General features: G+C 42.9%; 1 pseudogene; it reads right to left on the reverse strand.

The window, feature by feature from the left end:
• Nucleotides 1-1,330: 1,330 nt before the first annotated feature.
• Nucleotides 1,331-4,013, reverse strand: LOC105473084 (small ribosomal subunit protein eS4, X isoform-like; annotated as a pseudogene).
• Nucleotides 4,014-5,854: the final 1,841 nt, after the last annotated feature.

The raw sequence follows: 5,854 nt of genomic DNA on the forward strand, positions 1-5,854 counted from the left end.
AGGCCCTTGTCAAACATTTACAAAAGATCCCTGTTGAACTCCGCTTTTGGGAATTCGGTCCCAACCCCTGAGAGCACACACAGACACTTGAGCATAGGCCTGGGGATCAAAATCTAGTTGTTGTACATTGGCATGAGGATCCCTCCCCTGGAGCATATCAGTTGTTATGTCTTACCCGGCTGCCTGATTCTGCTTGGCTTGTTCGCACCACTCATTGTATTCTGCCTTCCAGAGGAGGTATTGGCTAGGCTCCAAAGTTGTTTTAGCTAGCATTGACCAGTCCCATGGGGTCATACGGAAGTGGCCTTTCAAGGCCTCAATCATTCCTTTCATAAATGGGCTAGCGCCTCCATTTTCTTTAATGCTTTTTCTTAGCTCTTTATAAGCGTTAAAAGAAACGAGTTTATGTACCTGATTGCTATGTCGGTCTTGCATTACTGGGCAGGCTAAAAGCTCCCCCTCTAATGCTGCTTGCTTAAGACAAGGCCCCATAGCTGGAATGTGTTTCTTGTCTTTTTTCCTACTTATTGGAGGAGGGGGCTCAGGCAAAACCTCCATTTCCTCTTTGTTATTTTGGCCTGGTGATAGTGGGGCTGAGGGAAAAGGAGGCAGCAAGGCAGGTGATATTTCCTCCTCCTTCCCCTTTTTAGGCTTTTCTGTGTCTAATGGGACCAAAGCCGTCCTTACTAGAGCCCAGAGTGTTAAAGATGATGCTGGGACCTGTTGCCCTTGTGCATAATGCTGTTTAAGATTTCTCCCTACTTGTTCCCCGAGTTCTACATGTAGCATGCCTTCTTTCGGGAGCCATGGATTATGGTTTACTACAGTTTGCATTAGGTCTCTTAACTGAGCCTGGGAAACTGAGGCTCCACTAGCCTTAAGCAGCTGTTTCAACACTTTTATATACTGTTTCTGATGAGCTGATAACTGTTGTCCCATGATGAAACCTCAGCCTGAAATAATCTCCCCTGAACTTGGAGATCCCAAGTGGGCACCAATGACTTACTGATTACTCACTGACCACATGGTCCTTTTCACTTTTGTTTTCGAGGGGTCTGTCGTGCTTCCTTCACAGTGTTGGTCTCAGCGGGGTCACCACCTGTGGGGGTCTGTCCTGCAGACCCTGACTCAACGATGGATGAATACGTACACGGACACAGATATTATGCTTGTCATTCCAGCTGAGGGTTCAGGCCACTTACAGACTCTAAGAAGGGTGCTGTCACCCGCGGCCCTGACTCTCTGGCCCTCCCAGCATTTATTTTATTTTATTTTATTTTATTTTATTTTATTTTTGAGACGGAGTCTCGCTCTGTCGCCCAGGCTGGAGTGCAGTGGCCGGATCTCAGCTCACTGCAAGCTCCGCCTCCCGGGTTCACGCCATTCTCCGGCCTCAGCCTCCCGAGTAGCTGGGACTACAGGCGCCCGCCACCTCGCCCGGCTAGTTTTTTGTATTTCTTAATAGAGACGGGGTTTCACCGTGTTAGCCAGGATGGTTTCGATCTCCTGACCTCGTGATCCGCCCGTCTCGGCCTCCCAAAGTGCTGGGATTACAGGCTTGAGCCACCGCGCCCGGCCCCCAGCATTTATTCATTACATATTAAATGACAAAAGTCTCAGGTAAACACCTTTAGAGGGTAATCAACCTGGTCGCCTTCCTCCAATCCCCTCCCTACAGAGCACTATGCTGCCTGTAGATGATCAAAGGTTAGTTTTAGAACCACATGAGTAAACAAGCTATTTAGATAAACTACTCTACATTCCTATGTTAATTACCCTCGCTATAGCTCAAAGAGGATTAGGCTGCCTTCAGCCCTAACTCTATCCTGAAGTTTTTGCAAAAACCTTTTGGCCTTCCAAGAAGGTTTGTGTTTTATTTTATAATTTTCCCTACCATCTTGATTGAACCCCTAGAGATTTCCAGTTTTATTCCACTGTGGTCTGAGAGAGTGCTTCATATAATTTCAATTTTCTTAAATTTATTGAGGCTCATTTTGTGGCCTATCATATGGTCTATCTTGGAGAAAGTTCCATGCACTGTTGAATAGAATGTTTATTCTGCGATTGTTACATGGAATGTTCTGTATGTATCTCTAAGTCCATTTGTTCCAGGGTATAGTTTAAATCCATTGTTTCTTTGTTAACTGTCTTGATGACCTGTCTAGTGCTGTCAGTGGAGTATTGAAGTCCCCACTATTATTGTGTTGCTGTCTATCTCATTTCTTCGGTCTATTAGTAATTATTTTATAAATTTGGGAGCTCCAGTGTTAGGTGCATATATGTTTAGGATTGTGATATTTTCCTGTTGGACATGTCCTTTTATCATTATATAATGTCCCTCTTTGTCCTTTTAAACTGCTGTTGCTTTTTTTTTTCCTATTAATCATGCCACATTATTTTTAATTATGTACAAAGATTTAACATGTCACCCAAGGACCATTTCACCCACTGCTCTATTTGGCCCCCAGTCTTTTGTCTCTCTCTTCAGCAATAGTGAGACAGATACCATTTCCTCGGGGAAGAGAAATCCATGGTTTGTTGCCCTTGCCAATTACAAAAATGTTGGAAAGTTGAGTGGCAAAGCTGGTGCCATTGACATCTTTCACGTGAACCATGTCAAAAGATCCAGGGTGCCTCTCTCTGTTGGTGATCATACCAATTCTTCCCAGGATAGCACCTCCAGTCACCACACATAGGTTACCAGTGTACCAGTGTCAAACTTGATGAAACCAGTAATCTTGCCAGTCTCCAAATCAATCTGAATGGTATCATTTACCTTGATGAGGGGATCAGGGTAGTGGATGCTGCGAGCATCACGAGTCACCAGATGAGGGATTTCTTTTGTGCCCGCAAAGATTTTTCTCACTTTGCCCCATTTGTACTTAGCTTCCTCAGGTGTAATATGATGTACAGCAAAGTGACCCTTGGTGTCATAGGTCAGATGGAAATTATCTCCCATCTTGTCAATGCTGATGATATCCATGAATCCAGCAGTGTAGGTTATATCAGTTCGGAACTTGCCATCAACCTTAATGAACCCCTGCATGCAAATCTTTACTTCATCTCCTGTCAGGGCATTCTTAAGTCTGTTCCTTAGGAAAATGATGAGGGGGAGACACTCTCTCAACTTGTGATGGCTGGTGGATGGACAAGGAGCAAACACACTGGTCAATTTATCCAGCATCCAATGTTTTGGAGCTGCTACCCACTTCAGATGCTTCTTGGGACCACAAGCCATGGCTGCATTAGGCAAGGAAAGAGGACCTCTCTCTTCCAGTGTGCGTAGAAATTCTAAACTGCTGTTACTTTAAAGTTGGTTTTGTCTGATATAAGAATAGCTATTCCTTCTTACTTTTGGTGTCCATTTGCATGAAATGTCTTTTTCCATCCCTTTACCTTAAGTTTATATGAGTCCTTATGTGTTAGATGAATCTCTTGAAGGTAGCAGGTGGTTGGTTGGTGAATTCTTATCCATTCTGCCATTCTGTATCTTTTTTTTTTTTTTTTTAGATGGAGTCTCGCTCTGTTGCCCAGGCTGGAGTGCAATGGCATGATCTCAGCTCACTGCAACCTCCGCCTCCCGGGTTCAAGCAATTCTCCTGCCTCAGCCTCCTGAGTAGCTGGGATTACAGGTGTGTGCCACTACAACTGGCTAATTTTTGTATTTTAGTAGAGATGGGGGTTTCACTAATTTGGTCAGGCTGGTCTCAAACGCCTGACCTCGTAACCCGCCCAACTCAGCCTCCCAAAGTGCTGGGATTACAGGTGTGAGCCACTACACCTGGCCCATTCTGTTTCTTTTAAGTGGAGCATTTAGGCCATTTACATTCACTGTTAGTATTGCAATGTGAGATACTATTCCCTTCATTGTGTTATTTGCTGCTTGTATACCTTGGGTTTTTGTTTTTGTTTTTTAAGTTGTATTTTTGTTTTGTAGGTCCTGTGAGATTTATGCTTTTAAGAGGTTCTGTTTTGATCTGTTTGCCGGATTTGTTTCAACATTTAGAGCTCCTTTTAGCTATTCTTTATATATATATATAATTATATGTATATAATTATATACACATATATAATTATATACATATATATAATTATTGTTATTATACTTTAAGTTCTAGGGTACATGTGCACAATGTGCAGATTTGTTACATATGTATACATGTGCCATGTTGGTGTGCTGCACCCATTAACTCTTCATTTACAATAGGTATATCTCCTAATGCTATCCCCACCTCTTCCCAACCCCATGATAGGTCCTGGGGTGTGTTGTTCCCCGTCCCGTGTCCAAGTGTTCTCATTGTTCAGTTCCCCCTATGAGTGAGAACATGCAGTGTTTGGTTTTCTGTCCTTGCAATAGTTTGCTGAGAATGATGGTTTCCAGCTTCATCCATGTCCCTACAAAGGACATGAACTCATCCTTTTTTTTTTTTTTTTTTTTTTTTTTGAGACGGAGTCTCGCTCTGCCGCCCAGGCTGGAGTGCAGTGGCCAGATCTCGGCTCACTGCAAGCTCCACATCCCGGGTTCACGCCATTCTCCTGCCTCAGCCTCCCGAGTATCTGGGACTACAGGCGCCCGCCACCTCGCCCGGCTAGTTTTTTGTATTTTTTAGTAGAGACGGGGTTTCACCGTGTCAGCCAGGATGGTCTCAATCTCCTGACCTCATGATCCGCCCGTCTCGGCCTCCCAAAGTGCTGGGATTACAGGCGTGAGCCACCGCGCCCGGCCGTGCCACATTTTCTTAATCCAGTCTATCATTGATGGACATTTGGGTTGGTTCCAAGTCTGCTATTGTGAATAGTGCCGCAATAAACATATGTGTGCATGTGTCTTTATAGCAGCATGATTTATAATCCTTTGGGTATATACCCAGTAATGGGATGGCTGGGTCAAATGGTATTTCTAGTTCCAGATCCTTGAGGAATCACCACACTGTCTTCCACAATGGTTGAACTAGTTTACAGTCCCACCAACAGTGTAAAATTGTTCCTGTTTCTCCACATCCTCTCCAGCACCTGTTGTTTCCTGACTTTTTAATGATTGCCATTCTAACTGGTGTGAAATGGTATCTCATTGTGGTTTTGATTTGCATTTCTCTAATGGCCAGTGATGATAAACATTTTTTCATGTTGGCTGCATAAATGTCTTCTTTTGAGAAGTGTCTGTTCATATCCTTTGCCCACTTTTTGATGGGGTTGATTTTTTTTCTTATAAATTTGTTTAAGTTCTTTGTAGATTCTGGATATTAGCCCTTTGTCAGATGGGTAGATTGCAAAAATTTTCTCCCATTCTGTAGGTTGACTGTTCACTCTGATGGTAGTTTCTTTTGCTGTGCAGAAGCTCTTTAGTTTAATTAGATCCCATTTGTCAATTCTGGCTTTTGTTGCCATTGCTTTTGGTGTTTTAGACATGAAGTCCTTGCCCATGCCTATGTCCTGAATGGTATTGTCTAGGTTTTCTTCTAGGGTTGTTATGGTTTTAGGTCTAACATTTAAGTATTTAATCCATCTTGAATTAATTTTTGTATAAGGTGTAAGGAAGGGATCCAGTTTCTTAGCTGTTCTTGTAATGGTAGCTTGGTAGTGGTGAATTCTCTCAGCATTTGCTTGCCTGGAAAAGACTATCTTTCCGTCATATATGAAGCTCAGTTTCATTGGATACAGAATTCTTGGCTGCTAATTGTTTTGTTTGAGGAGGCTGAAAATAGGCCCCAATCCTGTCTAGCTTGCAGAATTTCTGCTGAGAAATCTGCTGTTAATCTGACAGGTTTTCCTTTATAGGTTACCTGGTGCTTTTTTCTCACAGCTCTTAAGATTCTTTCCTTCATCTTTTTTTTTTTTTTTTTGTTAGAATAAC

Source organism: Macaca nemestrina, chromosome 6 (assembly GCF_043159975.1).
Source record: "Macaca nemestrina isolate mMacNem1 chromosome 6, mMacNem.hap1, whole genome shotgun sequence".
Taxonomy (NCBI): domain Eukaryota; kingdom Metazoa; phylum Chordata; class Mammalia; order Primates; family Cercopithecidae; genus Macaca; species Macaca nemestrina.